This window comes from Harpia harpyja, chromosome 8 (genome assembly GCF_026419915.1).
Source record: "Harpia harpyja isolate bHarHar1 chromosome 8, bHarHar1 primary haplotype, whole genome shotgun sequence".
NCBI lineage: Eukaryota > Metazoa > Chordata > Aves > Accipitriformes > Accipitridae > Harpia > Harpia harpyja.
In genome coordinates this window covers 40331249-40359133 of record NC_068947.1, presented here as the reverse complement: position 1 = coordinate 40359133, position 27885 = coordinate 40331249, and the positions used below count along the sequence as shown (strand labels likewise).

Sequence of the window (27885 nt, the reverse complement as noted above, 5' to 3'; positions counted from 1 at the left end):
CAGTGAATATAAAGAGCTCATTATGCCTTTATCTTTTGGCATGTAAGCAGCACTCCCATCTATGGGAAAATCTCTCAGTTCCCACAGGAGTAGGAACTGTATCTCTGCTAGCCAACCCAGATATTTTCCCTCTCCCTTCTGACACAGCTTTGCATGTTAATCTCACCAATGTAAACAATCTAGGGGTAAAATTAGAAAGCAGTATGGGCACCCCAGCATCTAGCAAAATCGTTACACTAAAAGCAGGGAAGAAGGAGCCATTGCAAAAGATCAGACGTGGAAACCTCAAATGGTGTAAGCAGCTAACTGGACTAACTAGAACAGGTTTCTGGTTTCCTGGAAGCACTCCTCAGGACATTTTCCCCTTGTGTTTGAAGTGAGGTTTCTGCTGCGAGGTCTTCCTTCCTCAAGCTTTTCTATATTAGCTGAAAGGTCGGTATTTTAATATAAGAGGGGAGGTATTCCCAGAAACTGCACGATTGTTTCTTCTGGTCTTTATGACTTTTTTATAAGTCTGAAATTTGAGGGGATAAGTGGTAAACAATAGGCATGAACTCATTTGCTATCAGCCTAATTTGTATTATGTGGATAATAGGACAAACTATTCAACACGAGCTGTAAATCCTCTGCTCAGTGGTTTTACACCACTCTTAGGATAGCGCAAGCAGACTTAATTTAATATCCTTGTTTCGTTTGCTTGCACTGTGTACAGAATGGCTGTTTTGATGGCATGCGTGCAATCCATTCCAATACAGAGTGGGTTTGGGCAGGTACAGCTTTCATATAGTTGCATGTTTCATATGTGTACCTGATTGTATCCGTATGCATTTGTTAGACTTCTCTGCTGAAATATTTGGGAGAGAGTTTTGAGCTATGTTTAGAATTTACAGGCTTTTATATCCTTTAGAGAAAATAATTAGCGTGGGGCTGTTTCTCAAAGACGAAGTGCCCCTGAACGGGCGTTTAGGAGAATGGGGCTGTTGATACAGCCCTGTCCCAAAACACTGTCTGTCTTAGTTAAGATACTGTATGATTTAGATGTTTACAAATCATTCTTCTCTGCTGGCATGCACATATATGGTGTATTATATTTTTAAAATAAAGCATTTTTATTCATCTTGTCACAGTATAAATAATGTTAAGTCAAAAAAGAAAATATTACTTCACTGTCTTTACTGCCAGAAGTTTTGCTTCCAAAAATAGGGTAGATATAAACAATTGCTTTTTTTGCCTTTCCCACTGAAATGGTGGAAGGTACCTTCAGTGGAATAAATAAATATTTTCTAAAAGAGAAGTATTTCAGGTTTAATAAGTCTTTAACTTAAAATGTTCCATAATGTTTTATTTTACCTTTATAAGTTACTATGAAAATGTTTTATGTTAAGGAATAGACAGCTTGTGAACAACACTAATTAATGTAAAGTTCTGCACCACCTGACTCTGATTTCCTGCTCTGGTTGAAGGTAAGAGACTACAGTAGAGGGGAAAAAAGAGAGCAGTGATTAGGATGCACAACAAACCAAATAAGCTGTGCTGAGACTTCAGGTAGAAGTTGGATTTTTTTATGAATCTCCTTTCTCAGTGGCCTTTCCAAACCAGTAGCAATTTGTAAATGGAGTTGCCTCAGTTTCTGTTACCTTGTGTGAAGAGGAATTGTCTTAAAGGAGTTGCTGAGAATGACCTCCACGCTACTCTGTGTCTTTGTCTTCAGAGCACTGAAAGACAGACGATGGTGGAGCCAATCCCCCTGGGCAGAAGAAAGATCCTGAACCTGCTCCATATGACATGGGATGCCATCAACACTGGGCTATAGGGCAGAAGAGGAACTACGGCAAGAAGCAGACACAATTGCAGGAATTATGGAGGATTATAGGTGAGAGTTTAACTCTGTGAAGAGGAACTTAAGGAGGCCACTTCTTTGTGTGATGGAGTGGGTTTTGAGGGGAGTGTAAGTCAGAAGCCAGCTGCACTTTGAGGTGCAATAGAACCCCCTCTCTCCGGAGAGCCTGTGCTTGCAGAAACCTGACATGGGGCTTCTTCAGATTTTTGCTGCCTGTATGAACTCGCCTGTTTCCAGGAGAACTGCTCTAATACCTAATGCTGGTGGTTTTGTTGATTGGCTTTTGTGCTAAAAAAAAACCCAAGACCCATGCAAATTCTCACGTTTTCATGATGATCTCTGTTGATATAACTTTGGTTCTAGATATGACTTTATTTCTAGGTAATAGGGTCAAATAGAAATATGTGGAAATACAGATGTTAGTTTTCATTCTTGCAGAAAACCTTGAAGAGTACTCCAGGTTCCTCATTAGGGCACATGTAGTCATATTTTATCATCTATTTTAAGATGAGCATGCATATGTATGTACAACTAGTACTTAACTTTCTGTGCAATTTTCTGACTTCTGTGATGTGATCCCGAGATGATTCCAGCTTTGAGGTTACTCTGAGTAGCCCTTCTCCCTAGACAAGATCTTCCACTGAAAAACAGAATGACTTTTAAATTCGAAAATGTATGTTTGGTTAGTATCTAAACAAGGAGCCTTCACCTTCTAGAAAGAGAAAATTGAGGTGACAGACAGAAGTAAAGGGCCTGTGTACATCTCGTTCCTACCTTGTGGTGTCCTTGCAGGCAGGTCCTTGCTTCCAGGTTTGATTTCAGATAACTCTGTGTTTTTCTGCCTTGCATCAGATTTTGCACAGTGCCTTTTAGTCGTTCCTCGTCTGCTCTCAGCTCCTCATGGTGCTTTCTTTAGGGGATGCAGGTCCTGGGCTCTTCGCTGGGACTCTCCTTCTATGTAATAACTTCAAGGCTGGAGCTTTCTTCTCTAGAACAGATGTAGTTACTTCCAAGAAAAAGAGTACTTCTCCTTCGCAAGTGCTAACTTGAACCAATCACTCCCTTTCTAAAGACACACGCTGCCCAAATTGAAAAAAAAAAAGAAGGCCCAGACCCCCAAAAGGCACATCAGGAACTTCACTTCTCTAAGAAGGCAAGTATTTAGACCCAGTGGAGGACACATCTGCATGGCCTGGGACCATCTTAAAGGACGCCCAATAAGCAGCTACTGGAGTACAGCTACCCCTGTGCTGCACAGCAGCTCTCTGTGTGTGCAGCGACTCCGGCTTGTCTAGGATATTGTGACTTCCAGGAGGGAAATGTCTGATTTTGCTACATACCAGAGATTTTAATCTTTCCTTGCAGGCAGTAGGGAAAGCCTCAGTTCACTGATTCTCCTGGGAGGAAAAGATTTGAATGTAGAAGATGCAATACTAAAAGTACTGTCAGTCTCCCTATGAAAGAGGGAAAAGTGACATAACCCAGGTGTGTAAACTCAGTGGGTTTAGGCTGGAAAAAAATCTCTGGGTATTAATGCGGAGATCTAGCTCTTCTTTCTCATCTTATTTGTGCTATATATGATTGAAGCAGTGTAGTGCAGAAAAGAGAAAGTACTAAGAATGACACTTCTCTGCCCTAACTTGGAAGAAAAATTGTTTTGTCCCATGGGGGCAGGAATTAAAATTTTTCACTGGATCCTAATTCTGAGTGTATATTTTCTTACTGCTCCATAATCTCCAGAGAATGAGCTGCCTTGGCTTTCCCACATCCTGAGAAAGTTCAGACTACTTTCTTCACAGCGTGTCTTTTTCCCTTCCCAAGCAGTTGCGCAGGAAGAGGTGAGACCCACCAGTTTGCCTTGCTGCCTGTGAGCAATGCTCTTGATACGATGACCCAGTCCAGAGTGGGAGGGGGAGGGGAAGGGCTGAACTCTTTTGGTCTTGTAGCAAAACTTTCAAAATGGTTAACTCCCATCCTTTGTTTTTTCTAAAGGTTTCTGGTGGCTACCACTGATTTCCTACAAACAGAGCGCTGCGGAAGGGAGACCAAGATATGTACGTGTGGGGGCGGGTTGGTTGCTGTGTCATTTTCTTATTTTGTAGCATTCACTGCTTGAATCCAGGGAATGTGTCTGAAAATCACCAGGGAGGAACAGAATGTGCAGGTGTGAGTTTTAGCTCGCAAGAAGTGATTAGGAGGGGAAGGGGAGTGAGAGCCACAGCAAGTTGTTGGTGTAGGTAGCATAGGAACATGTACAGTGACCTTAATGGTGCAGGTTCACAGAGAGGTTTTCTCTATCTTCCCCATCTTGTATCTCCTCTGTTCTTGTGTCTTAACTTTTCTCACGACCCACATGCTTTTTTTTTTTTTTTTTTTTCCCCACCTCATATTTTGTTTGCCCTTTCAGCTGTTCAGTTGCTATCGCCTTTGTAACGTGTCATCCTGTATTGGGTTTGCAGGGCAAGGTTTTGGTAGCGGGGGGGCTACAGGGGTGGCTTCTGTGAGAAGCTGCTGGAAGCTTCCCCTATGTCCCATGGAGCCAATGCCAGATGGCTCCAAGATGGACCTGCCGCTGGCCAAGGCCGAGCCCATCAGCGACAGTGGTAGCGCCTCTGAGATAACATATTTCAGAAGGGAAAAAAACCTGCTGTGCAACAGCAATTGCAGCCAGAGAGAGGAGTGAGACCATGTGAGAGAACCAACCCTGCAGACCCCCAGGTCAGTGCAGAAGGAGGGGGAGGAGATGCTTCAGGTGCCGGAGCAGAGATTCCCCTGCAGCCTGTGGGGAAGACCATGGTGAGGCAGGCTGTCCCCCTGCAGCCCATGGAGGTCCACGGTGGAGCAGATCTCCACCTGCAGCCCGGGGAGGACCCCACGCCAGAGCAGGTGAGTTCCCGAAGGAGGCTGTGACCCCGTGGGAACCCCGCGCTGGAGCAGGCTCCTGGCAGGACCTGCGGATCTGTGGAGAGAGGAGCCCACGGAGCAGGTTTTCTGGCAGGACTTGTGACCCCGTGGGGGACCCACGCTGGAGCAGTGTGCTCCTGAAGGACTGCACGCCGTGGAAAGGACCCACGCTGGAGCAGTTCGTGAAGAACTGCAGCCCGTGGGAAGGACCCACATTGGAGAAGTTTGTGGAGGACTGACTCCCGTGGGAGGGACCCCACGCTGGAGCAGGGGAAGAGTGTGATGAGTCCTCCCCCTGAGGAGGATGAAGCGGCAGAGACAATGTGTGATGAACTGATCGTAACCCCCATTCCCCACCCCCCTGCGCTGCTGAGTGGGGTAGGTAGAGAATTCAGGAGTGAAGCTGTGCCCAGGAAGAAGGGAGGGGTGGGGGGAAGGTGTTTTGAGATTTGGTTTTATTTCTCATTACCATACTCTGGTTTGATTGGCAATAAATTAAGTTAATTTTCCCCAAGTCGAGTCTGTTTTGCCCATGATGGTAATTGGTGAGTGATGTCTCCCTGTCCTTATCTCGACCCACAAGCCCTTTGTTATATTTTCTCTCCCCTGTCCAGCTGAGGGGGGGAGTAATAGAGCCGCTGTGTGGTGCTTGGTTGCTGGCTGGGGTTAAACCACAACAAAGGTTATACAAAGTGCAGTGGAAACAACTGAATGATGTATATTTTGGCTCCCAGTTGATTGCATACGTTGTAGCACTCCTGCTGGGATGCCTGTAGATCTTTATGGGCAGATTTCATGCTGGTGAGACATGGAAAGGTTTGCTTTGGGCTGAAGAAGGGTGTAGAGACATGGGTCAAAGGAAGGCCTTATGCCATTTATTTTCAGCCGTGGACAAACATGCTGTGAGGGTGTGGTTAGTCCAGTATGTGCCATCAATTTTGTTAAGTTATCGGCTCATCCTTTAGATGAGGATTTATTAAAAAAAAAAAGTAGGTCGAAAAATATTTTCACAATTAAAAGGCCCAAAAGTGTGACAGAGTCCCATTTTTCCAGAACTTGTTACTGTAAACATGATTAAAAGATAATTATAAAGGAAATTAGTGCAGACTGTACATCCCGGTATTTCACAAGTGACTTATCTGAGTGACTCACTCCCCATCAGAGAAAAAAAACATGGCACCGCTTATTCTTTCCACTGTTAGTAACTTAAAGTATTCCACTTCCAGATCTGAGAAGCTCTGATTAAATGTCATAACTGTAACTTTCCTTGTTATTTTTTCCATTGTTTTTTTTGGTTATATTTATGTGTTTTGTCATTTTCTTTTTTAACTGAGAAAAACTGAAAAGCTGTGAAGATAAGAAGGAAACATTTTGTGCCAGTACTCATTGAGGTTCGTTCTGGGAAATAATTAATTATAGAAAAACAATTAATTTTTCAAAAGATAATGGAAATATTTTCAGAGACCTAGTATAGTATCACATTCTGCTTTTGCTTATGTAAATACAGCTATGCTGAACTCCTGGAGCAGCAGTGATGCAGTGCATACTCCTTAACTTACGTCATTTCATGTATGGCCTGAGATGTCTCTGAACAGTGTCTGTGTATTAGAAACCAACAGCAAACCCCTCTTTCCAGGGATTATGAATCTGATAAGCATTAGTCCCTTCCCTATCATCATACAAAGCTCCTGCACAGAGGCAGGCTGAGGTATTCTTAGACTTTTGGAAAATCTTTTGAAGGGTAGATTTGACAGCACATTATTAGGGCCCACAAGGGAGGGAGAGATGCAAAAAGGGAGCCTTAGGTATATGGTGTCTATGTCATGACAACGTACAGTTGCCAGTCAAGGCTAAATGGTCATCCACCTTGGTCGGTGGTACCCTCCTGGCATGTTTTTGATGAGAGCTAGCGCTGAACTAAGCACACTGCTCACCTTTACTTGTCAGTATAAAATATGGGGTGGTTTATGCATTTATGTGAAACACTATTATCATATTATTCACGGTCACATTGTGAGATTTGAATTCTGCCCGGTCAGCCTACAAGAAGTTCTTTTTTTACAATAGTTGATTAAAACATGGGTCCTTAGGTTTTGTGCTCCTGTTCACCAAAACACTTATTCGTCTGAAATGCTTGTACACCAACATAAGCAGTTTGAGAAACAAACAGGATGAACTGGAAGCACTGGTCTGTTCCCAGAGATACGATGTCATCAGTAGTAGTGAGATGTGGTGGGATGAGTCCCATGATTGGAGTGCTGGGATGGAGGGCTACAGGCTGTTTAGGAGGGACAGGCAGGGCAGGTGAGGCAGACTTGCACTGTATGTAAGGGAGAGATTTGACTGTACAGCCCTTACAGTTAGGGAGTATATGTTTGAGAGCTTCTGGGTGAGGATTAGGGGGATGGGAAACAAAGCAGATGTAGTGGGTGTCTACTATTGATAGCCCAGCCACGATGATAGCACTGATGAGTTATTCTATAGGCAATCAGGAGAAATCTCTGGATTGGTAGCCCTTGTCCTTATGGGAGATTTCAACCTCCCAGACATTAACTGGGAATACCATACTGCTGTGACGAGCAAGTCTGGGAAAATCCAGTAGTTTGTTGAAGATAACTTCTTGTCACAAGTACTCAGTGAGGCAGCTAGGAAAGATGCCCTCCTAGACTTGTTATTTGTGAATAGAGAAGGTCTCGTGGGAGATGTGATGGTAGGTGGCTGTCTTGGCCACAATGATCACAAAATGGTTGTGTTTAAAATTGTTGATGTAATGAGAAAAAACAACAGCAGGGTTGCTACTCTCGACTTCAGGAGAGTGAACTAAGCTGTTAAGGGAGCTGTTTAGCAGGGTACCCTGGGAATCTGCTTTTGAGGGCTTAAGGGCCTATGAGTGCTGGTCATTTTTTAAGAACCACCTTTTAGAAACAGGAACAGGCAATTCCATTCTCTCGTAAGTCAAGCAAGCAGGGCAGGAGACCAGCCTAGCTGAACAGAGAACTCCTCATGGAGCTTAAGAGGAAAAAGAAATTGTATGATCTCTGGAAGCAAGGTCAGGCTTCGCAGGAAGATTACAGAGCTGTGGTTCGCATATGCAGGGAGAAGACATGTAAGGCCAAAGCTGAACTAGAGTTGAAGCTGGCCAGTGTTGTCTCAGACAACAAGAAAGGGGTTTTTAAGTACCTTAATAGAAAGAGGAGGTCTAAGGAAAACTTGTTGAAGATGGTCACCTGACAAATAGGAATGAAGAAGAAGTGGAGATATTCAATGCCTTTTTTGCTTCTGTCTTTAATAATACTGATAGTCCTTGGGTTTCCCAGTCCTCTGAGTTGGAGGACCATGACTGTGGGAACAGCGACTTTCCATTTGTGCACACTGAAGTTGTAAGGGACCAGTTACATCAGTTGAATGTTCTTAAATCCATGGCACCTCATGGGATTCATCCCAGAGTACTGAAGGAGCTAGCAGATGTTACAGCAGAATCCTTCTCAATCATCTACCGAAGGTCTGGGGAGTCTGAGGAGGTCCCTGCTGACTGGAAGCTAGCCAGTGTTATTCCAATTTACAAGAAGGGTGTGAGAGAAGACCCAGGAAACTAAGACCTGTTAGTCTAACCTCAGTACCTGGAAAAATTATGGAGAAGACCATACTGGGTACTATTGAAAGACATTTAAAGAACAATGCAATCATCAGGCACAGTCAACATGGCTTCACAAAGGTTAAGTCCTGTTGAACTAATTTGATATCCTTCTATGATAAGGTCACCCGCCTAGCTGGAGGAAAGGGAAGGTGGTGGATGTCATTTTTCTGGATTTTAGTAAGGCTTTTGAGACTGTCCCTCGCAGCATCCTTCTGGACAAGCTGTCCAACTGTGAGATGAGCAGGTACACGGTGCGCCGGGTGAAGATCTGGCTGAACAGCAGGGCTCAAAGGGTTGTAGTAAATGGGGCTACATCTGGCTGGTGACTGGTCACCAACAGTGTTCCTAGGGGCTCAATCCTAGGGCGAGTTCTGTTTAATATATTTATCAGTGATGTAGATGCAGGAGTTGAATGCACAATTAGCAAGTTTGCTGATGGTACCAAACTGGGAGGTGCTGTTGACTCTCTCGAGGGACGAGACACCTTGCAGAGGGATCTAGATAAATTGGAGCATTGGGCAATGATTAATGGGATGAAATTTAGCAAGTCCATCCAAATGCCAGATTCTGCACCTGGGACAGAGTAATGCTGGGCACAAGTATAAATTGGGAGAGGAGTGGCTGGGGAGCAGCTGTGCAGAAAGGGATCTGCAGGTGCTGGTGAGTCAGCAGTGTGCCCTGGCAACCAAGAGGGCAAGCCACATCCTGGGGTGCATCAAACACAGTACAACAGTCAAAAGAGGTGATTATCCCGCTGTCTTTAGCATCAATGCGGCCTCACCTTGAGTATTGTGTGCAGTTCTGGGCCCCACAATTTAAGAAGGATGTTCAGGTACTTGAATGTGTCCAGAGGAGGGCAACAAAGCTGGTGGAAGGGCCAGAAGGCATGTCCTATGAGGAATGGCTAAGGACTTTGAGCTTGTCTAGTTTGGAGAAAAGGAGGCTGAGGGGCAACCTCATTGCTCTCTACAGCTTCCTGAGGAGGGGAAGTGGAGAGGGAGGTGCTGAGCTCTTCTGCCTGGGATCCAGTGGTAGGACACGTGGGAATGGTTCAAAGCTGTGCCAGGGGAGGTTTAGACTGGACATTAGGAAGCATTTCTTTATCAAGAGGGTGGTCAAACACCAGAACAGGCTTCCTAGAGAGGTGGTCGATGCCCCAAGCCTGTCAGTGTTTAAGAGGCATTTGGGCAGTGCCCTTAATAATATGCTTTAACTTTTGATCAGCCCTGAAGTGGTCAGGCAGTTGGACTAGATGATCGTTGTAGGTCCCTTCCAACTGAATTATTCTATTCTATTCTTTTCTGTCCAGGAAGTTATTCATATTCATAACGCCAAAGGAGGTCAGCATCTAATTTGGGCAGTTGCATTCAATTCTCCTCCAGTAAAAATGACAGCCTCCATGAATATCAGGCTGATATTAAACTGATATTCCAGTAAAGATTGTCAAATTTAGGGATTACAGGAAAGTCCAGTGAAAGTCTGCATTTAACTAGGTCCCAAGGAGGAGACAGATTCATGAATCCCACTGTTTTGCCAAAGTTAGCTACAAGGCCGTACCTGTCTCTAAAACTGTTATCTGTTTTCCTGTTACTGTGCATTGTCATAAAATATTTATTTAGTCAAAATGTAAAACATCCCGTCCTAATCAGCCACAGCACAGAGAAAGAAGCAGAGGCTATTTCTGTGTTTGCTGAAAGATGTTATCTTACCCTGTAAGCCAACCTGCAGAGGCATCCGGAGCTCCTGTGGGAGTGGGAGCATGTGCACTACACGTGTCACCAATTAGTGTCTTAGCTCAAGGGATAAGGGCTTGCAGTGAGGATTCATGCTATAGCCTTCTTGATAGCCCATGTTGTGTAGAGCTTGTGGTTGCAGGGCATTAGACCGCCTTTTTTTGTTCAGTGAGATTTCTGGGGCTTTCAATGGGGAGTAAATTTTTCTACTATGAAGTAAACTCATTAATTACTGGCATGCGAAACAGCTGCATATATTCCATTTTGTGGATTTATGTTACTTGGATTTAGTGTTCAGCTCATACAAAGATGGGTGGCAGGCACCAATTAATGTAATACTGTAGTATTGCTCAATAGGCATGCAATGTGGTTTAGACTAGGCTTCAAACATACTGAGCTGATCCTACACAACTGTATTCATGAATTTGCCCAAGATAAATTATTTTAGAAGATTTTTGCTGTTAGCTGCAATCTTGGAGGAATGCCTCCTGGAGATTTAATCTCTCATAAGCAAATAAATAATACACAACCTGGATCTGCTTGCAGCAAACATTGTAGTAGAAGGTCTTCCACCTAGAGGCTTAAGTTCAAACATTCTGTGAAGGTCAGACAGGTTGAATGTCAATTCTTGATTCTGTCTCCTGTCCATTTGTTACTTGTGCAAAATTACTTGCATGGAGTTTGTTTACTGTATTACTAACTTACTGCTGAAGCTGAAAGTTGGGAAATTAATCTAACGCATGGGAGGGAAAAATGCAAAAGAAGTTAACTCAAAATGAGTTACGGGATTCTTACATAGTCTTGGCTTCTGTTTAAAATGAATCTAAATTCAAACATCCACTTCAGTTAGAGGCCCCAAGCAGCACAGAACATTTACAACCATTACACAATCTTTCAGCAAACTGTGGAAATTTTTAAGAATCTTCCGTGGAAAAAAAATGCACGTGTGCTTACTGAGATGAAGCAATAGCTCTTTCTGTACTTAAATGCGAAGATCTAAGACAGACAGACCTATTTCTTCATCCTTGCTTCAACTCAGCTACCCAGGAGAAGAATTTTCTTGCCTGTTGGCTAGAAATATGTCCACCTGAGACATTTAAGGTATTAAAATATTTGTGTGATGCTCAGATGAGATTGGTGATATGTCCAGTCTTAAAGGGTGTCGTGGTTTAACCCCAGCCAGCAACTAAACACCACGCAGCCGCTCACTCACTCCCCCCCACCCAGCGGGATGGGGGAGAAAATCGGGAGAAGAAGCAAAACCCGTGGGTTGAGACAAGAACGGCTCAATAGAACAGAAAAGAAGAAACTAACAATGACAATGATAACACTAATAAAATGACAACAGCAATAATGAAAGGATTGGAATGTACAAATGATACGCAGTGCAATTGCTCACCACCCGCCGACCGACACCCAGCCAGTCCCCCGAGCGGCGAATCCCTGCCCCCCACTTCCCCGTTTCTGTACTGGATGGGACGTCACATGGTATGGAATACACCGTTGGCCAGTTTGGGTCAGGTGCCCTGGCTGTGTCCTGTGCCAACTTCTTGTGCCCCTCCAGCTTTCTCACTGGCTGGGCATGAGAAGCTGAAAAATCCTTGACATTAGTCTAAACACTACTGAGCAACAACTGAAAACATCAGTGTTATCAACATTCTTCGCTCTGAACTCAAAACATAGCACTGTACCAGCTACTAGGAAGACAGTTAACTCTATCCCAGCTGAAACCAGGACAGTATCCACCCCTTATTCTATACCATTGACGTCATGCACAGTTCCCATACCTTTAGTTACATCCTGATCAATCATCACTTTTCCATCCCTTTAAGACATATGAGCAATGATATATATATATATGTATACACACACAGAGATATCATTCCTTTAGTTCATGGGTCATGTTCATAAAATGTTCATTGAGTTCATTTAGTTTCCGACTCTGGGCTCCATCTGTCATACCAGTCTTTCTGGGCAGGAGGGATGGTGCAAAGTCCTCTCAGTCGGTAGAGCAGAATTGGGCTTCAGTGCAGTGTGACAAGCAGGTGACATTTGGCGCAGCAGGAGGATGGTGTGCACCGTTGGATTGTTGCATGCTGGAGTCAGTTCTGGTTCCATCACTACTGCGCTTTGCTCAGTTTTATCACAGTTCTTTTCTTGCTTGATCTAAGTGATTCTTACTATAGTACTATGGATATAGCACATAATTATAGTAAGGATAATATACAGTAGCAGGGTTATATAGCAACTAATATACAGTTTAATTCTGGCTGTTCTCACCTAAAATTAAATCCCCTTGAGGCACACATCGGACTTCCCCATCTTTTCGCATCACCCACCAAGTGCACCCAGGCCCTTGAGCAAAAGCAATCCCACGAATGGGTTTACCTTTGCCTGAGGCAGGAGTAACCCAGACTGTCTTCCCTAACATATTTTTTATGTGCACTACAGGGACTTTATCCCCTTCTACAGTATGTAAAAATTCCGACTGGGCAGGGCCACCCCGATTGGCAGATCCTCTGGTGTTGACTAACCAGGTGGCTTTTGCTAAATGTGTATCCCAATGTTTGAAAGTTCCACCCCCCATTGCTCTCAATGTAGTCTTTAACAGTCCATTGTATCGCTCAATTTTCCCAGAGGCTGGTGCATGATAGGGGATATGATACACCCACTCAATGCCATGCTCTTTGGCCCAGGTGTCTATGAGGTTGTTTCGGAAATGAGTCCCGTTGTCTGACTCAATTCGTTCTGGGGTGCCATGTCGCCACAAGACTTGCTTTTCTAGGCCCAGGATAGTGTTCCGGGCGGTGGCATGGGGCACAGAATATGTTTCCAGCCATCCAGTGGTTGCTTCCACCATCGTGAGCACATAGCGCTTGCCTTGGCGAGTTTGTGGGAGTGTGATATAGTCAATCTGCCAGGCTTCTCCATATTTATATTTCAGCCATCGCCCTCCATACCACAGGGGCTTTAACCGCTTGGCTTGCTTAATTGCAGCACATGTTTCACATTCATGGATAACCTGTGCAATAGTGTCCATGGTCAAGTCCACCCCTCGGTCACGAGCCCATCTATATGTTGCATCTCTTCCCTGATGGCCTGAAGCATCATGGGCCCACCGAGCCATAAATAGCTCACCCTTATGTTGCCAGTCCAGGTCCACCTGAGCCACTTCAATCTTGGCAGCCTGATCCACCTGTTGGTTGTTTTGATGTTCTTCAGTGGCCCGACTCTTGGGTATGTGAGCATCTACGTGACGTACTTTTACAACCAGATTCTCTAGCCGGGATGCAATATCTTGCCACAGTGCGGCAGCCCAGATGGGTTTACCTCTGCGCTGCCAGTTGCTCTGCTTCCATTGCTGTAGCCAGCCCCACAGGGCATTTGCCACCATCCATGAGTCAGTATAGAGATAGAGCACTGGCCACTTTTCTCTTTCAGCAATATCTAATGCTAGCTGGATGGCTTTCACCTCTGCAAACTGACTCGATTCACCTTCTCCTTCAGCAGTTTCTGCAACTTGTCGTGTAGGACTCCATACGGCAGCTTTCCACCTCCGATGCTTTCCCACGATGCGACAGGATCCGTCAGTGAACAGGGCATATTGCCTCTCATTTTCTGGCAGTTTATTATACAGCGGGGCCTCTTCAGCACGTGCCACCTCCTCCTCTGGCGACATTCCAAAATCTTTGCCTTCTGGCCAGTCCGTGATCACTTCCAAAATTCCTGGGCGACTGGGGTTTCCTATGCGAGCCCGTTGTGTGATCAGTGCAATCCACTTACTCCACGTGGCATCAGTCGCGTGATGTGTAGAGGAGACCCTCCCTTTGAACATCCAGCCCAGCACTGGCAGTCGGGGTGCTAAGAGGAGCTGTGTTTCAGTACCAACAACTTCTGAGGCAGCTTGAACTCCTTCATATGCTGCCAATATCTCCTTTTCAGTTGGAGTATAGCGAGCCTCGGATCCTCTGTATCCCCGACTCCAAAACCCCAGGGGTCGGCCTCGGGTCTCCCCAGGTGCTTTCTGCCAGAGGCTCCAGGTAGGGCCATTCTCCCCAGCTGCAGTATAGAGCACATTTTTAACATCTTGTCCTGTCCGGACTGGTCCAAGGGCTACTGCGTGAACAATCTCCCGTTTAATTTGTTCAAAGGCTTGTTGTTGCTCAGGGCCCCATTGAAAATCATTCTTCTTTCGGGTCACTTGATAGAGAGGGCTTACAATCAGACTGTAATTTGGAATATGCATTCTCCAAAACCCCACGACACCTAAGAAGGCCTGTGTTTCCTTTTTATTAGTTGGTGGAGACATAGCTGCTATTTTGTTAATCACATCCATTGGGATCTGACGACGCCCATCTTGCCATTTTATTCCTAAAAACTGGATCTCCCGTGCAGGTCCCTTGACCTTACCTTCTTTTATGGCAAAACCGGCTTTCAGAAGGATTTGGATTATTTTCTTCCCTTTCTCAAAGACTTCTTCTGCCGTGTTGCCCCATACGATGATGTCATCAATGTATTGCAGGTGTTCCGGAGCTTCACCTTTTTCCAGTGCAGTCTGGATTAGTCCATGGCAAATGGTGGGGCTGTGTTTCCACCCCTGGGGCAGTCGATTCCAAGTGTACTGGACACCCCTCCAAGTAAAGGCAAATTGTGGACGACACTCTGCTGCCAGAGGGATTGAGAAAAACGCATTAGCAATGTCAATTGTAGCATACCACTTGGCTGCCTTTGACTCTAGTTCGTATTGAAGTTCTAGCATATCTGGAACGGCAGCACTCAGCGGTGGCGTAACTTCATTCAGGCCGCGATAGTCAACTGTTAGTCTCCACTCCCCATTAGACTTTCGCACGGGCCATATGGGACTATTAAAAGGTGAGCGAGTTTTGCTGATCACTCCTTGGCTCTCCAGTTGGCGAATCAACTTGTGGATGGGAATCAGAGAGTCTCGGTTGGTGCGATATTGCCGCCGGTGCACCGTCGTGGTAGCAATTGGTACTTGTTGTTCTTCAACCCTCAGCAACCCCACAATCGAAGGGTCTTGAGAGAGACCAGGCAGGGTAGACAGCTGTTCCGTGCCCTCCGTCTCCAAGGCAGCTATACCAAAAGCCCATCGATACCCCTTTGGGTCCTTAAAATACCCTCTCCTGAGATAGTCTATGCCAAGGATGCACGGAGCCTCTGGACCAGTCACAATGGGGTGTTTCTGCCATTCATTCCCAGTTAGGCTTACTTCAGCTTCCAATACAGTTAACTCTTGGGATCCCCCTGTCACACCAGAAATAGAAATGGGTTCTGCCCCTTCATAACTTGATGGCATTAAAGTACACTGTGCGCCGGTGTCTACTAGAGCCTTATACTCCTGTGGGTCTAACGTGCCAGGCCATCGAATCCACACAGTCCAATAGACCCGGTTATCCCTTTCCTCCACCTGGCTGGAGGCAGGGCCCCTCTAATTCTGGTCAGAGTATCCAGTATTCACTTCTCGTAAAATTGGCTCAGAAGTCCCTTCAAGAGGATCAGAAATAAGATCAGCCCTTCTACTCTGTTTGGAAACCGGAGCGGCATTTTTCCTGGTAGAATCCCCTTTTGTGGTGTTTTTTCCTCGCAGCTCACGTACCCGTGCATTTAGGACCGAGGTAGGTTTTCCATCCCATTTCCTCATGTCCTCTCCATGATCACATAAGTAAAACCACAGGGCACCTCGCGGTGTGTACCTTCTATATTCTTTCTCTTGGGCAGAGGAGTGCTCACTCCTAATAGCTGAGACATTGGTCCTTACAGGTGGGCAACAGGACATCTCCTCTTTGAATTGCTGGAAATCCTCGGACAGCTTCTCCACAGCCGAAATGCAGGCTTGTAGGGAGGAGGAGAGATTCTCTTCGTATTGACGGAGTTGGCGAGCCACTTCATCCACTGTCGGTGCCTCTTCGTCTTTCCAGGTCATTATTGCCAGTGAGTTGGCATAGGACGATGGTGCGCTCCGTACAAACTTCCGCCACATGGGTCGTGTGCATTGGACTTCGTCTGGATCTTTGGGTAATTGTGGGTTGTCCGGATCATGATGAATTGTCTCTAGCACAGCTAATTCCCTCAGATATTGGATACCTTTTTCCATGGTTGTCCACTTGCTTGATTGACATATAACATCTTCCTTAAAGGGGTACCTTTCCTTCACACTTGACAGGAGTCGCCTCCAGAGGCTGATGGCTTGTGTCCCTTTTCCAATTGCCTTGTCAATGCCACCTTCCCTGGCAAGCGATCCCAGCTGCTTGGCTTCCCTACCTTCTAATTCCAAGCTATTAGCCCCATTGTCCCAGCATCGGAGGAGCCAGGTGATAATATGCTCACCTATACGGCGGCCAAAATCTTTTCGCATATCCCGCAGCTCACTCAAGGATAGGGACCGGGTTATTACCTCTGGTTCTGCCTCTTCCTCCTGTTCCCGTGATGACCCTGGTTCGCCTTCATCCTTCGCTAAGCGAACTGATTTTTTTGTATATTTCTTTTTCTGTACGGGGGCAACTGATACTGGTGCAGGTTGGTCCACTGGTTCAGTTGCAGTACCGCTCGCCGGGTCTTGGATAACCGCAGTGTCTGTTGCCAAGGTTTGGGTAGCTGCTGTGCTCGTTGCTGGGGCTGGAGGGACCTCAGTGCCCGTTGCCGAGGTTTGGGTAGCTGCCGTGCTCATTGCCGAGGCTGGAGGGGCTGCAGTGCCTGTCGCTGAGGTTTGGATAGCCACAGTGCTCATCGTTTTGTTGTTAGGTCCAGAGACCTTCTCTTCCCCTTGAGGGTACTGAGTGGTGTCGAACAGGGCTCGATAGGCATGGGCCAGGCCCCAGCACGTTGCAGTAATTTGTATCTCTCTGGAGCTGCCGGGGTGACAGCATACCTTTTCCAAATATTTTACTAGTTCTTCTGGATTCTGCACTTGTTCAGGGGTGAATTTCCAAAACACTGGAGGTGCCCACTTTTCTAGGTACTTGCCCATACTACCCCACACACCCTGCCACTCATAATTATCCAGCCTTGGGGCAGATCTCTGGGTGATTTTCTTAAATAGTTGTTTAACCTTAAATGAGACCTGAACCACATTCAGAAGCATGCTAATTCCTAGCAGTAGGGCTAGGACCGTGCTGGTCCCAACATCCCAAGAGTATTCAAATTTTTCAAAATTCTCAAACACCATTGTAACTGGACTGAAGGAGAAAGGAGAGGGGAAGAAAGGTATCCCACCCATAGACTGGTTTTCCAAGGAGGAAAGGTAAATGGTATAATTATTAATAGTTTCCCACAGATGGCTTCCACAGTATAAAGGTGACAATGCTGGGTGCAAGTACCGGATTAATCCCACAGCCGACGACTTTATCATACCATAAACCAGTGTTATACAATACATCAAAGCGAAAACCTTAATCCACCTCCCACGGATGATAAGCAGCAGAAGAGGGACTACATACAGCAAGCGAGGTGATACATAACAGAACTTTAAAAACCAGAGCAACAACTCTAAGAACACATAAATCAACATAATGACCAGCAACTATTAGACCGATATAATGAATGCTTATAACAAATTTGTTTTAACAAGCTCTGGTCAGGTTTGTCGTTATCTCAACCCTTCGTGCCCCACGTTGGGCGCCAAAAAAAGGACTGTCGTGGTTTAACCCCAGCCAGCAACTAAACACCACGCAGCCGCTCACTCACTCCCCCCCCCACCCAGCGGGATGGGGGAGAAAATCGGGAGAAGAAGCAAAACCCGTGGGTTGAGACAAGAACGGCTCAATAGAACAGAAAAGAAGAAACTAACAATGACAATGATAACACTAATAAAATGACAACAGCAATAATGAAAGGATTGGAATGTACAAATGATACGCAGTGCAATTGCTCACCACCCGCCGACCGACACCCAGCCAGTCCCCCGAGCGGCGAATCCCTGCCCCCCACTTCCCCGTTTCTGTACTGGATGGGACGTCACATGGTATGGAATACACCGTTGGCCAGTTTGGGTCAGGTGCCCTGGCTGTGTCCTGTGCCAACTTCTTGTGCCCCTCCAGCTTTCTCACTGGCTGGGCATGAGAAGCTGAAAAATCCTTGACATTAGTCTAAACACTACTGAGCAACAACTGAAAACATCAGTGTTATCAACATTCTTCGCTCTGAACTCAAAACATAGCACTGTACCAGCTACTAGGAAGACAGTTAACTCTATCCCAGCTGAAACCAGGACAAAGGGCCACAAAGAACGTCTTTTTTGTATGGGAATGCATACTTCGGCTGCCCCATGCAACACCCACTACATTGGCATGGTAAGAGGCAATCCAGTCCTACAGAGGTCACGTTCATAGTAAAGATGACCAACAAAGTGTGTGAGAACTGAACAGCAATGCTCTTCATGAAGATAGAAAAGCCTCACTAAAACTAAATGAAACGTATGTATCAACACTTTCTGAACTGTCCTGCAAGCCTTTATGTCCTTTTCTTTGATGAATTAGTAGAGTCCAGGATGAATTGTACATTTCTATTTACTTTAACATATTTAGCAAAACCCCTCCTAGTTGTCCCTAGCTCCTCGTTTGCCAGGTGGCATCCTTTTAAGGCCAAAAGTAATGCATTACATGGGTGGTGTTTCCTGGCTGGTCTAATCTGAAGTTGAGTGAAATCAGCAAGGAGATCCCCTCTTCTATACCCTATTTGAAGCAGTGGGTGTTTTAAAGGCAAAACCCCCTTGTATTAAAAGCGTGTCAGTAATTAGATAACCTGGGAAGGCGGGACTTTCTGAAAGCTGTGCTCAAAATGTCCAAGCCCGGCTGCTAGGTAGCAAGTAACTGCATTTACTTTTGCTGCGGCTTACTTAGTTTCCTGGACTTGCCTGGACCGGAATTTGTCTGCTGGTGCCACAAAATACTCAGTGAGGCCCAAAATATGGTTTTGGGAGCTGAAGGGGAAGCCTGTTGCCCTCAGGGTGCTGTCGCAAAGTAGTTCACAGAGGGCAACAGGAAAGACAGTCTTTGTCCCAAATGGATGAACCATGATTTCGGTTACCTTATTGGTGAGACTAACGGGAATGGCCAACAAGGGTCCACTGATGAATGGGCGGTAAGTAATGCACGGGAAAAGGGTGTGTGAATTCCTCTTCTGCATTGAGCATTTGAAGCTAATTGCATGAAGAATGGAAAAGATCAAGGCATGGCCAGAGGCAGCATCATCTGCCCTTGAAATTAAAAAGCGGAAAGGAGATCCTAAAAAAAGTACCTTGCCCAGATAACAGGATGAATAATAGGAAAACCAGCATTATATCCTTATGTAATTGGAAATTACAGAATGCAAAGCTTATGTATGTAATCTTAATTTAGCCTCCTTGGGTGTGTCAATGAGCATAGTCTCAACCTACATTTTCCCCATGGGGCTCTCCCTCATTTGACGACTAGAACAGACAGCGCTCATCTATTTTGGTTGTTCAAGATGTGGTTTTCACTGATTTTCACTGCTCTGAGTGCTCTGTGTCAGTGCTTCAGAGGCCCATAGCTTCCTGTCCCCTCCTCCTCCTTCCTCCTGAGGAAGAGGAGAGCATGGGCATGCAGAGCCCTCAGGAGCTACAGGGGCGGTGGGCGTTGTGCCTCGGCGGAGGGTCTGATGCTGAGGGCTCAGGAAATTAATAATCTGCAATCAGGTTGAAACGGCTTCCTCCCTTTGTCTTCTCTTTCTTTAAGGAACGTGAGTCATCATGGAGTAAGACAAAGATTTTACTGTGATGCAGACATAAAGATGGCAGAAGATTTATTTGCCTACCATAAAAGCCCTATTTGCCCTATCTTTTCAAGGTCTCATTCATTTCTTAACCAAGGCAACCACTTCTAAAATAGCAGCTGATATGGTAACAGGCTAGCTGATTTCCAGTAGATCTAAAAGAAAGCTGCACGTGAATTAAAACAGCATTTTCAAATGAAATAATAAAACACCTATTCAGCTAGAGAGGAAATGAAATCTTGCAGTCTTGCAGAAACGATTTTTTAATTCTCTTTAAATCAAAACAACCTATCTGAAAAAGTGGTATTTTTCATCAGAAAATATTTTCTTCTGAACCTTTCTGTCAACTTTTTAGGAGAACTTATGAGGAGACAAACTCTGTAAAGCTTTCCTGTGGAAAAAAGTTAAGGGATCATTTATGACGACTGCATTAAACATTACAGGTACGTACCACTGACCTGAGCAGCAGTGTAAACATCCCCCTCCTCTGGGGTATCCCAGAGGGCACGATTTTCTGGACAGAGCTGCCAAATACATTTTATGTTTCTTTGGATAAAAATGCTGTTTTCATACACCTGAAACTCCTGGAGATTTTTCAGACTTTTTTTTTTCCCCTCCCCAAAGTGGTTGGACCCAGTTTGGTGTATTGTCAGCCCAAACCCCAGTATTTAATTCCAGGGGGTGGTGCATGGCTGTGCCCTGGCTGTGCCCAGCTCAACCCCTGCCTGCCTTGCCGGGGCCAGTTGCCCTTCTGCACACCCCCCCTCCTCTTTTGGTGGCTGTTGACAGAGACTGAGCCTGTGGCTTAGACATAGTAAAGCAATTACGAGGTGACACGAACACCTACATGTCCGTGAAAATTATAGGGTATCGCTCTGTGTGCGTCACACCCTGAATACAGTCTTTCATCTGTTACACATATAACCTTCCTGCTGGGAACAAAATTACATTTGCAATAAATTGAGGGAAAACAAAGATAAGGTGGTAGGAGAAAAATATTTTTTGGAAAGGAAGTACATTAAAACTTCTATTTGGCACCTGAAAAATCTGTGTTATGCCTGCTCATTATTTCAAAAGCCTTTGCAAGCTCTGGACTGTCTCAGGAGAAACTAATGATGTTTATTTCGCCTTATCACAGTCTTTCCGCTCTGTGGAGGGCCACAGTGCAGTCACCATTTGTAAGAGGAAAACCAGAACTTCATCATTCAGATCTGTTTTCCTTGGAAGACCTGCTAGGGGCCCATTGCTTCCATCACCCATGGTCTGCTCTGACGCTGCCCAATGGGTATTGTCAATGTAGGCAGCTTCACTTGTTTCTGTGGGTTTCATGACCCCTGAGTGAATTTGGATGAAATCAAAACTTGCACCAGAGCTTTGTGCCAGATCAGATAATCTGATGAGACGTCTTGAGAGTCTTCCTCTGAGCTTTAACTGTTGTTAGTCCCAGGGCCACTGTCTGAAGCAGCCACATAGAACACTACTGCTTTTGCTTTCTAACAGCCAGCAGACCTCAGCTAGAGGAGCCCAAATCTTGCATGTGTGGATGGGGGATGAGTATTTTTAGCTTGGCTGATTGCAAAAGTCATCTCTACATGAATTTTTCTGACTGTCTGCCACCCTTTTTCTTTGGGGATGTGGATGCCTCAGTTGCCTTCACCAGTGACTGAAGCTGTGTAAGAAAGAAAATACTAAAAGGTCACAGTATCCTCTCAGTATATGCAATTTGTTCCATGGCATCAAATGGTTCCTATAATGGAAGTGTAGCTATACTAGCGGTGTTGAAGTGATGGTGGGAGTACAGGTAGGAATTTATGTTCTGTGTACTTCAAAAGTAGGAGCTGTCTCAAAACACTGCCTGTGATAATACGCAATTTTTAAACCAAGTCTATCTGCGTTTAAGTAACAGACTAACCTACTAGAGAGTGTATCTAGCACTTCAGAAGGTCAAAGCGAAGCAAGAACGATTAAAACTTAAAAATAATTAATCCCATGCAACTAGTAATCAAAGGCGCATGTGCTGGTAATATAGCTCTTATTCTGGAAAGACAGTAGCTAGCAAACGGGTTTTTATTTATGGAAAAAGAACCGTGAGAATGCTAGGGAGATTAATTTTAGACATCTCGTTAAAATTTTCAAGATTGAATGAATAGTCTCCCTCCCCCATATATGGGCAAATTACAGTTCTCTGGGGTCCTGTAATAGGTTATGTTTGTTTTCTATTCTTTGGGACATAAGTGATAGTTAAGCACGATAACTATATTTTCTGGCTATGGAAAGCTGTACTTTGTGTGCCTTGCTGGGACAGTCTTTTGGGTAAGGCATTTTACAAGGATCAGAATAGTAAATGCAGGGAGGAAATTTTCACACTGCAGTCCTTCTCAGCTCTACTACTGATCCCAAGTGCACAGTCAGCCACAGGCTTGGCTGCTCTTCCCGTGCTTGTGCTAGTCTGCAGGGTGGACCTGGAGTAAATCCCATTTCTTTCTTCCCCCCACCTCCTCCATTTCTGTAATGCATGAAAGAGTGGTTACACTAAATGGCTGCTGACCTGGTGTTCTCCTGACTTCATTGGCGTCGCTCTCCAATGGTTCTTCCAGGAGCCCTGTCTTTGGCTAAGGAAGAAGGGGAAAAGCAGTAGTTCAGGATTTAGTCTTTGGTTTTCCTTTACTCTCTACACTGATGCTTGATGAGTGTTTCTAACGGTTATCTTTCAATGATTTTAATAGAGCTGTTCTAACAGTAAATCACACCAGGGAATTTAACTTCTCTGCCCCCACATATTGTAAAGGAGTTGTCCTCTTCCGTGATGGATAGAGGTTAACTGTAGCTGCAACAGCTTGCATGGTATGCCTGTTCCCCTCAAATGCTCTCTGCTTAGACAAATGTGAAACTATAAAAATACTCTTTTCTTTTATTATTAATTTTCTTCTTTCTGGTTCATTTACCAAGAGCCCCCAGAAGGTGTTTGTCCCAGAATATGATTGGGACAAGCTGTAACCAAATTCTTTTTCTGTGCGGTAGAAGAGACAGCTGGGATTCAATCTCTCATCCCCACTAACCTTAGTACTCGCTGTATCTGATGTGAAAACTGTAACATCAGACCCACTCTACTCTTCTGTCTTTACCTAAAAATCTGTACTCTCTCTTCAGGTGCTACAGGGATAAGAGGAAACCTATGGGCTGGCCTGAAGTTTTTTACTCATACAAATCTTTTGACTTCCCTTTGCTGCCACATTCATGTTAGGAGGGAAGAAGGCAACTCTGTTGTCCTGCATTGCGGAGAGGTGTGCTCCAGCTCTCGCACTGGGACCTTCCTCGTGTTGTCCATCAGTCATGCTCACCGCTCTGACCTCCTGGGAACAACCCCGTAGCTTGAGTTGCTTCCACTCCTTTGTGTCCGAAGGGCTGAGACAGGTACTTTCTGCCGTGGTTCGTGGTAGCTTTGCTTCCTGCTCAGTTTTTATCCATTGTTGTAGCAGGAGCCCTGCATGGATTGAGGCTCTTCAGTCCTGGATCGAGACCCAGTGGATCAAACTCAGACCCAGCATACAGATCAGGTGAGCAGATCTCATTCTTAGACCTGCCTTAGCTGATCCAGGCGGATGTACTTTGCTGCAGTTGGAAAGCAGGCTTGCGGATGGATGATGGAAAGTAAGTGTATGACAGCAGATCAAAGCAAGTCGTGTTCTCCTTGGCAAAGGACATAGTGAGGTCAGTGGGTCCCTACTCTGTACATGGGAAGGCTTTCTTCACAATTAAGGAGTGAATCAGCCTGTTTATGGTGATTCCTCCAATGCCCACTTAACTATAATGTGCACAAATTGAGAGATACAATTCTTTTTTTTTCCCCATGAGTCTTAAGGGAGCCTGGTGAGGGTTAGCTCAGATACAACATTCCACCAGCTGTCTGCAGTGGGTGGGATGAATCCACACCAGAGTTGGGATCCAGGGGGAAGATGACAAGGCCATCTTTATTGTATCCCGTGTGGCAAATAAGGTTTTATTTTATGTTTGGATTAGTTAGTTACTTCCTGAAGGGGAAAGAAACTCTGAGGAAAGATGAGCATGTTTTGAAATACTATATCTGTCAGAGACAAAGCTGGATAGGAGTAGAAAATGCAGGAAATTAAATTCAAAAGAAACATTTTAAGAAAATCAGAAGAAGTCAGTTATTTTAGCAGTTAATTTGGGACAGCCAAGTAGAAGCAAGCCCAAGATGAGGCAGCCTGTTAGCAGGTTTGGGGTAGGGATTGGGACCTGTGGCAATTGGAGAGTCACCAAAACAAAAGACTTTCAGCTCCCTGCCTTGACTTCATGTGGTTAGGCACAGCCGGGGCTCAAGGCAGGGATGGGACAGGGGGCAGCTTTCGTCCTTGTAGGAGATTCCTCTGGGTCAAGAAAGATAGGAGGTGGCAGAGCCATCGTTAAGAAGAATCTTGCTCTGTTTCTGTTTGGAACATAACTTTTTGGACGATACGGTCTTTCACTGACACCAGAGTAATTAAAGAGCATAGACTTGGAGGAAAGACTTGAAATTGAATAAATATTGTAAAATGGGTTTGGTGTTCTTTGGTTAAGCTAGTGAGAGTTGTCCTGGCCAAAAATGCAAATAAAAATGATACCCCAGCTGGTAGTGCTGAAAACTGCTCTGAGTAAACCTGCTTAGCCCTGAAGTTTCAACAGTTTAGCTCTCTGGACACATAAGACTTCAGGAGAAGGAGCAAAAGGGTGAGCAATTAAGGATATAATTTAAGCTGTCAGGCTTTTGTTTTGTTCTTAATCAATGAAAACCACTTTTGGCTGGTGGCATGTCTTCCTGTCTTCCAAAGAACTGCAGAAAAGCACCTGCTCTTCCCTAAAATGGACAGGCTCTGTTCAGTCACTGCCACCGTGCCACAGTTCGGTGGCATCTCAAAACAGGTGCCATGTCATCTTTCAGCACTGTAAGAAGACAAAGCAAAACCAAAGAACCCCCAGAATATCACCCCCCAAAAAAGAAGAAGAAGAAGAAAAAAAGAGGAAGTTAATCTGAGGTTTGTTGGGCGTAGAGGGGTTGTGCCTGTGCTCTGACGCACTCCTTGAATTTAGGAGGGCCGGTCCGCAGGCTTGGCTCGCAGCTGGGGGGGGTGAATAAGGCGCCCTGCTCTCAGGGGAGGGAGAGGCCGCGGGTGCTCAATCCCTGCCTTTTCCTGCCATCTAGTGGTGTACCAAGAGAGTGGGCTTCTGCCCGGCGCCCTACGGCCTGACAAGCAGGGTGAGGAGCGGGCGGGCGGGGGATGCTGCGCGCTCGGGGGAGCGCGGAGGGGGCGCAGGCGGCGGGCACCGCTCCTGCTCCCGCCGCCCCTTCGCCTCTCTGCTCCTCGCAAGGCGGCCGGGCGGCAGAGGTTTTGGTCACTCGTTCCCACCTCGGCTAGCCCGGAAAGGGCTTCGGAGTGGTGCCGGCGGTGGCCGCTGAATAGCTAAGCTGGGGGCTTGTCAGCGCTGAAGCCGAGGATGGTGGTATCCCAGCGCAGGTTTTTTGGTCCTTGCCGTTACTGGGCTGGGCGGAGCAGCGTCCTCCGGGCTTGAACGCCCTGATGTGGGCAGCCTGGCCACGGGAATGCTCCCGGCATTGCTCTCGGCCGTTCCCTCGTAGCAACGCACGGGCAAAATACTGGCAGAGGCTGGGAAACAAAATTCCCTGGTGTAGGCAAACCCCGCTGTGGCCTTCCTTGATATTTGACACGTATTCCCTCGGTAGCAGCCACTCTTTTTTTTTGAGACTTTACCCTCACTTAACTCTTTGGGAATAACTATTAGATTAGGATAGTGAACTCAGGTGCTGATGTCTACTGTAAGAGGAAATGTGACTTGTAAATGCCAGTGAGTGGGTCGGATTGACAGTTTGGTTACTCCTATTCACCCACTCATGGGAACCACAAAACTTGATCTCTGTGTACACTTTTGGTATGTTGAATAGATTTCAAGTGTATTCTTTTTTCCCTGGAAGGACTTTGAGCTGCATTCAGCTTTTTACATGGGCAGTGGCTCTATACTTGTGACTCACTAGACATTTTATATACAGAAAGTAATCCTGACCAGATCTAACCTTCAGGGTATTGTTTTTGCAAGCAGGTTCAGATTATCAGGGGTTTTAAGTAAAAACAGGTCCTGGAGGAAGTAGGATGCTTTGACATATTTGTCCAAAATTTCCATGTGTGTAGAAAATGAAAGACAACAGTGTGCTTTTACAAGTCTGGTACTTTCCACCTTACCCTTTGCAGTAATAAGATAAAGTAAAAAGAGAAGACTGCTTTTGTCTTTTTTATTTATATCCTTTCCCACCCCCTGCTCTAAAGAAATCGGAACGTATCTAACAGCAGGGGAGTGGGATGGTGGGTGATTTCCCTACCTGTGTCGGGGCACGGCAGGGCCGTGGGCTCCCTGGGGCAGCAGGGCAGGGTCTGGCAGCCAGGACCTGTCCCACCCCCCAGCCAGGAGCAGGGTGACAGGGGACACCGGGGCAGCCCCAGCCCCGGGCATCTGGCACCTCCCTGGGGACAGGGATAGAACATCAACCCTCGAGTGGGGTCTGCTCCCTAACTGTTCAAGCCACAGGTGACTGACGCACCCTCCAGGACACGGAGAGGATGTGCATTATTGTGGCCAGAACGAGGGCTTCTTGGCTGTGATCCCAGCAGTGGGTGGTCTTGATGGGTTAGACACTATGCTCCTCACCCTTTTTTTGCAGAGGTGCTCTTTCTGCTGGCGGTGGTCATTTTGGACCAAGGGGACAAGAGCCATCTCCCTCTTGCCTACCAAGCGGCCGTGGTGGCTGTGGCTGCTGCAGTGTCCAGCCAGGCAGTGCAGCCTCCCCAGCACGCGTGACCCTCTCCTAACTATGCTTCTGTGGCGAGGATGCTCACCCTGTATATCTAGGACCATGTTTGCCAGATAGCTTTTACAGATTTTTCGCTAAGTTTTCAAAAGATCTAAACTAACTTCTCTTTCTAGTCTGTCTTCAGGCCTCATCCCATGTAAGTAAGTGAGATGTCAAAGCACGTGACTCGATCACCTTCAGTCAGGATGGGGTTTGCAAAGAATTCTTGTGGTCCCCAACGACAGATCAACAAGCTGAGCTATTTGCATGCCAGCTCACCACCGAAAGAGCTCAGTTATATATTTGGCCCAGTAAGTATGCATTTCTCTAGTTTCTAAGGTAAAAGGGTATTATGTCATCTCTGCAGGGGAACGAAGGAAGAAGATGTTCCTAGCTCCTCTTTCCACAGTCTTTGCAGTAGGTGTTGGCAGATGTGTCCAGGCTCAGGACTGTCACTACTCTTGGCAAAATAAATGCATATAATTTGAAAATTCATTTTTAGCTGTATAAGGAGTTTTCACAATCCATGCTTTCCTTGACATTATGGCCTTAGGATTGTTTTTATAATATTAGGGTGAAAGTTTATTCTGTAGTAGTAGCTGTCTGTTTTCTGGAACATGAATGGTGTTTCCAGATCTATAAGTTCACAATTTTTATCTAGCACGGGGCATTGCCTCATTTTCTTCTCCCCTGTAAAGCAACTAAGGAATTATCTGAGAACCGTGTTTGCTGATTCAGAGAAATAGGATCTTAGAAGGTAGCGAGTCTTATTTTTTAGGCATTGTGCTTCAAGAAAGATGTCAACCAATTTGAGAGAGCAGAGAGAACAGCAGCAAGACTGCTAGTCTGAGGAAGGGCTGAATGACTTGGGGTCATTTAGCCTACTGTGAGGTGTGATGTTTTCAAATACATAAATGCAAACCTGCAAAGAGGGTAAAGAGTAAAAGTTCTCCGTGTCTACTTCAAATAGAATACGAAGTAACGGCGTTAAGTCTGTGAAAGGATTTTCAGGCTAAATGTTAGGAAAAGCCTCTATTGTTAGTGATTATAAGATGCCTGAGTGACCAAGACTGTCGCTAAAGGTCTTTCTAAAGAAGTTAGAGAAAGGCCTGTTTGGGATGGCTTCAGTATTGTGATCTTGTCCTGGGTCATATTGTCCTTC

The 27885-nt window shown here is 45.6% G+C and overlaps 1 protein-coding gene across 8 annotated transcripts in view; it reads left to right on the top strand.

Moving 5' to 3' along the window:
* Window positions 1–27885, top strand: part of LOC128145004 (OX-2 membrane glycoprotein-like) — a 53128-nt gene that overhangs the window by 21933 nt on the left and 3310 nt on the right. For 2 of the 8 annotated variants that reach the window (XM_052794566.1, XM_052794568.1), the window contains exon 6: window positions 1712–4726. The gene's annotated coding sequence lies outside the window, so the exon portion shown is untranslated. Of the gene's footprint in view, window positions 1–1711; window positions 4727–20219; window positions 20308–23014; window positions 23422–26857; window positions 27035–27885 lie in introns of those variants that run through there. The other 6 variants (XR_008236283.1, XR_008236286.1, XR_008236285.1 and 3 more) reach the window with 6 other exon arrangements.